We start from the raw sequence: 6,258 nt of genomic DNA on the forward strand, positions 1-6,258 counted from the left end.
ATTTAGGGGAAGGGGTGACAAAAAATACAAGGCCCTGTACTCACTCTTCCCCGGCTGTCCCGTGCAACAGTTCTTACACATAGGGGGCGAAATAGGTCCAGTGCTTACCCCAACACTAATGGCAGCTCGTACCCCAAAGAGGTTTTACAGAATATGAAGGGAACCTGTCTCCAGTAACCTGCTCAATAAACCCGGTCTGTCTAAATGGGTTTTCTGTGCCTCCTCTGCATTGCTGCATGTATCCAATTATTCTTTTAATAATAAATCTTTATTTATATAGCGCACACAGATTACGCAGCGCTGCACATGCATATCAAATTGGTCCCTGTCCCCATGGGGCTCACAATCTAAACAACCTAACAGTATGTTTTGAAGTGTGGGAGGAAACCGGAGGAAACCCACGCAAACACGGAGAGAACATACAAACTCTTTGCAGATGTTCTTTTGGTTATCCTCTAAATTTCCTGTCGAGGAGACGAGAGAGCTCATGGATCCAGTCAAGCTCCCCACCTCTTCACAGGCGCTGCAACTCACGGCACCACGTCAATGGGGTAGATTTACTTACCCGGCCCATTCGCGATCCAGCGGCGCGTTCTCTGCACAGGATTCGGGTCCAGACGGGATTTATGAAGGTAATTCCTCCGCCGTCCACCAGGTGGCGCTGCTGCGCTGAAAATCATCTGAATGCGCCGGAATACACCGAGTTGGACCAGGTGAAGGTAAGCGCTTCCCAAGTGACACATTTTCGGGTTTTAAATGCGGCGGGTTTTCCGAATACGTCGGGTTTTCGTTCGGCCACGCCCCCCCCCGATTTCCGTCGCGAGCATGTCGGCGCCGATGCGCCACAATCCGATCGCGTGCGCCAAAATCCTGGGGCAATTCAGGTACAATCGGCGCAAATCGGAAATATTTGGGTAACACGTCGGGAAAACGCGAATCGGGCCCTTAGTAAATGACCCCCATTGTGTCAGGTCAGGTGTGTAAGGTGGCATTTTTATGCGAGATAAGAAGACGTTTTCACTGCTACCGTTTTAAGGACTGTACTGCCATGGACGTGTCTCTGCCGGCTGTTACAGGAGAAACCCTGTTAGGTGAGTATGTAAGTTTATTTTTTTATGTGCTGGGGCTATACTAGGGGGCAGGGGCTGGCTATATATTGGGCGGCTGTGACCAATGTGTTTCACACACTCGGCTTATACTCGAGTCAATAGGTTTTCCCACTTTTTGGTGGAAAAATTGGGGGCCTCTATATACCGTATATAGAGGGAAATGGGTGATTTTTGTGGTGTTATCATTTTTTTAAAATTATTATTTATTTAATGCTTTCAGCATGAACCTATCACCAGATCTACCTAGGTAGATCCGTGGTGGTAGGTTTTCTTTAACATAGAGGATGCAACACAATTCTGTCAAACACTGCATGATAAATGTGGCACACGGTCCGACTGTGCAGAACACATTTTCAGTGCAAAAAAGGGACACTGTACAAATACATGTGCAAGCAGTTTGCACCGAAAAGACCGTGCAAAGTCAGCCAGAAAACTGGTGCAGGGGCTTTAATACATGTGTCAATGTCTCTGATTTGGGGGTGCAGTTTGTCTCTAATGTCTGGAGAGAATTTTGTGGCTGATTGGGAATTTCTCTTTTTTTTTTTTTTCTTCTGAATTCCATACTGAGTCCAATGGGTACGCAGAAATACTCGGTCCAAAGCTAGAGCAGTTCTTAAAGGGGTTTTCCACAAACAAAAGTTAGGCCCTATCCATGGGAGAGGGGCTATGTTGCTGATCAGTGGGGGACTCAGTGCTGAGATCCCCACAGATCAAGTAAAGAAGGGGTCCGATGGGGTCCCACGTACCTCCTTTGGACCCCTCGTCGCTTCATCAATCTAATGACCTTTCTGCTGCCGAGCGCCTCATTTTTGTGATCTGTGGGGGTCTCCTCACTGACTAACTTTTGTTTGTGGGAAAACCCCTTTAAGGTTTTTTTTACTTCCGATACCCAGGAGAAATGCAAGTCTAAGCTGTTGCTCTAAACAACAGCACCTCAACTAAGGTATCACAGATCTTTTGTAATTATGAGTTAAATTCCAAAGTTTCAACTTGTAGGGACATTGATTTGGTTAACCCATTGCCAAAATGATTTTCCAAAGTCTGAGCCCAGGGTGTTTGCAACCTGGCTAAGCTCAACAATGTCAGGCCAACGAAAAACAACCTTCTGGTCCTGAGTATGTTTTGGGGGAATGAGGTGGATATCTACCAAGAACATGTGCCTCAAAGTTCCATCTAGCAAATTTGCTCTACGATATATCAGTCCATATGTTATTAGCAAAATCATAAATACTGTGTCCTTCAAATTACAATTACCCTATGCACTCTGTATTCAGAAGCTTTTCCACAAAACCCTTCAGAAAAAAGATATCCTTGTGCTACCTGTGACTGACCTGCCCAGCTCCTGTTGTGGTCCAAGGTGAAGTAGAATAGGGAGTTAATAGATTAAAAAGATTCTAGCCTGTCGCCCTGGTTCAAAATTCTATCCAGTACATGGTGCTTTGGAAGGGTTATAGTCCAGTGGAGCATGCGCGAGTCACTGGCAAATAGCTCAATTCCCCACTTCTCAAAAAAATATCCTAGTCAGAATTCTTCCAAACCTAGTAGGTCCTAGAGCATCCATGTCAGTGTCTTCCTCTGTCTGTAGAATGCGGCTTAGGATGCTTTGATTTTCTGTTTGTGTTTTGCTTAAACCACAGTTCACACTAGGGATGTTATGTTGCTGACTGTGTTAAGACTAACTGAATTAGAGCTCCCCTGCAGCTCTGCTCTGGTCCCACAAGAGTTAACCTGCTGCGATGGACAGACCTTTGCTCCAGTCATTGGGGCTGAGGCTCTCAGGCCACCTATATAGATCCTGTTCACGGCTAGTTTCTGCTGATTTAGTTTTCTGCTGGTTTGGTCCGTACTGCTCTTTCTATACTTCCTTACGTCAGGTTTTCAGATTTTTGGCTATTGTTCTGAGACTATCCTTTTGTATCTGTGATTTTATGCCTTATATGCGATCTCTATTGTGCCATGGAATGCTTCTTATTCTTTTGTGTTATTTGTTTGTGAGCCTTTTTTTTTTTGATTACCTCATTTTGGCGCAGTAGGGGGATCAGCGCCCAATTACTAACCACTGGTTAGGATGAACCCAGTAAGTAGGCAGGTGACAGTTTGGGGGGCTCACTGTCCTGTTTGAACCTTTCAGAGTCCAAAGTCCTTATTACAGTGGCCCTGCACTATAGCAGCAAATGAGTAGAAAGATCCAGTTCTTCAAGCAGCTTTGAAAAGGACAATTTATTCTCTGTACCTTTTCTCCCTATCTGCCCTGAAAAATTACAGTTCTTAACTATCCTTAAAGGGGTATTCCCATCTGGGAATTCACATTAAATTTAATTCATTTGCCATATGTGAACATTTGTTCAACTGGATATTATTAAAAAAATGTTCCTGTGTGAAGATAATTTCTATTAAATGTAGCCATGTTGTCCCTTAGAAACAAGATAGCTTGGATACGACCACCCCATACTCTGGCAGTAGTGGCCAGACATGCGTGTTTGAGTCCTGTCTGACCTCCTGGATTCAGGGTTCAGGATTAATTACCACAGGACAGCTGTGGGACATGCAGTATCTCCTGGAAATTTCATATTCAAAAACTTTTTTTGTTTCTTAATGCAATCACTCCAGCAGGGGTGGCCCTATCCAAGGACATAGTCTTGTTTCTAGGGGACAATATGACTACAATAATAAGAAATTATCTTCACACAGGTAAAAAATTTGTAATAACATCTAATTGAAGAAATGTTTATATATGGCAGATTAATGAAACTGAATGTGAATGCCAAGATGAGAATACCCCTTTAACTTCCCCTGCTGCAGTAAGCTTTCCCTAGCTCTCTCCTGACTGTAATTGGCTGCTTAGCTTGGAGCAGCTTGGAATGTTACTTGAAGCCCATGCCCAAAGCCTAAATGATTTGTGCCAAATACCTCAAATTCAGTACAGACCCGACTTTGGCGGTCTGAGTTTGTTCATCACTACCTACCACTGTAACGTAAAAAATGACCTCATGTCACTTTGTCTCCTTTTTGTATATTCCTAGAATGTTCTCCAACCCTTGTTTCGACTATGTGTCACGTTCTACCCACATCCCCCAAACCCTAAGGACAGATAAACTACGTTGGTGGTGTCCCAAGTCATAAAACTATTAAAAGCTATCCTTTTTCCATTCATTTCCACAGGTCCCCTTGCAGTAAGGGGGTATATTCACCTGGGCATACACATTTATGTGATCCCTCTCCATACAGTGAGTTTTTTGGCAATACAACTAACAAATCCCTGTAGACAAAATGACAATGTTTTTGGATAATATTTTTTACTTTCAAAGCCTCTTTAAAAGATTTTTACTGTCAAAAAGGCGCCAGAGAGTGAACATTGCTTTTCTTTTGTTCCCTTATAAAAAATGGCTGGACCATTATACAAGCTATTATACCTCTTGTGTCACCCCCTGCAACTTCATGGACTGTAAGCTCTTGCGAGCAGGGCCATCTCTCCTATTGTTCTATATGACTGTTTGTACTCTGTAATGTAATATTATATTTGTATATGTCCCCTATGATTTATAAAGCACTACAGAATATAATGGCGCTATATAAAGATTGCTATTTATTATATTAAATTGCCTTTTGATGTCTACATAAGACATAACAAGCATCAGGGCACATTCTTCCACATGGTACGGTTTTGTCAGACTTTTAGGGTAAATGGGGCCAAATCCATTCATTAATCACTACCAGTGATTTTTCCATGTTCTGTCCCCTGGGTATAGAGGGTATTTGCAATTGTAGACTTCTTTCGTCGTCTTGCATCCGAGCTTGAGTATCCGCCATCCACATGTTTTATATTGTCTTAATGGTCCCATTTTTCGTGTATGTAAAAAACGTACTGCAGACTTTCCTGTGACGTGGAAGATATTTGTTTCAATCCCATATATAATGCTTTGCTACTTCTGGAGAACACTTCATAATTTTCACCTGCAATCCAGGTCACCAAAGTCCACAGCATATAATCCTGCATGAACAAACCATTAGGTTCTATGCAGGGAGGCAGATTTTTTTCTATAGCGCATGCTTGAGGCTTCTTAACCCCTTATCACCGACACTAGTTTTCAGCTCAATGACCAGACTTGATTTTTCAAATCTGCCCTGTCTCACGATAATTGGTTATAACTTCGGAACGCTTTAACATATCCGGGTGATTTTGAGAATGTTTTCTCGTGACACATTGTACTTCATGTTAGTTATAAAATTTAAGTGATAAGTTTTGCGATTCGTTCTGAAAAAAAGTGAAAATTTGGCAAAAGTTTGTAAAAATTCTTCATTTTCCAAGTTTGAAATGTTCAGGAAGTAAAACTACCCAAAAAGCTTGATAATTAACATTTACGGAATGTCTGCTTTATGTTGGGAAGATATTTTTAGCTTCCGGTCATTTTTCTAGGATGTTATGAGGTGCAGAACTTTAGGTGCCATTTTTCTCATTTTCATGAAAATTGCCAAAACTCACATTTTGAGGGAATACTCAGCTTCCAAGTGACATTGAGAGGCCTAAATAATAGTAAAACCCCATAAATTACCCCACTATAGAAACTTCACCCCTCAACGTATGTAAAACAACTTCTACTCAGTCCATTAACCCTTTAAGTGTTTCACATGGGTTAAAACAATATGGACCTGCGATTTAGAAACTATGGAATTTTTTTGGAAAATACATTCATTTAGGCCAAATTGACAGTTTCAGAATAAATTAAATGATGAAACGCTCTGCAACGTTTGATGCCCAATTCCTCCTGAGTTTACTGATACCCCATATGTGGTGGTAAACTTCTGTACGGGCGCACGGCCGAGTATAGAATGATTGGAGGCGCCATTCACAGCAGATTTGTATTGTCACATTGTACGACCTATAAATTTTTTTTTTTTGGTAATGCAAACATATGAGGGCTTATTTTTTATGGGATTAGATACAATGTATAGATAATTTATTTTGGCAGTCTAAAGCTTATTCATGAGATTTTATTAACTATTTCAAGGGGGACACAAACAAAATCATCAAATTTTCTTTTGGATTTTTAGCATTTTTTTTCCCCCCGCTCACCGTAACATAAAAATAATATTTTATCTTTATTCTCTGGTTCACTACGATTGCGGTGATACCTCATTTATATAGTTT

The sequence above is a fragment of the Engystomops pustulosus genome, chromosome 7 (assembly GCF_040894005.1).
Source record: "Engystomops pustulosus chromosome 7, aEngPut4.maternal, whole genome shotgun sequence".
In the NCBI taxonomy this organism is placed as follows: Eukaryota; Metazoa; Chordata; class Amphibia; order Anura; family Leptodactylidae; genus Engystomops; species Engystomops pustulosus.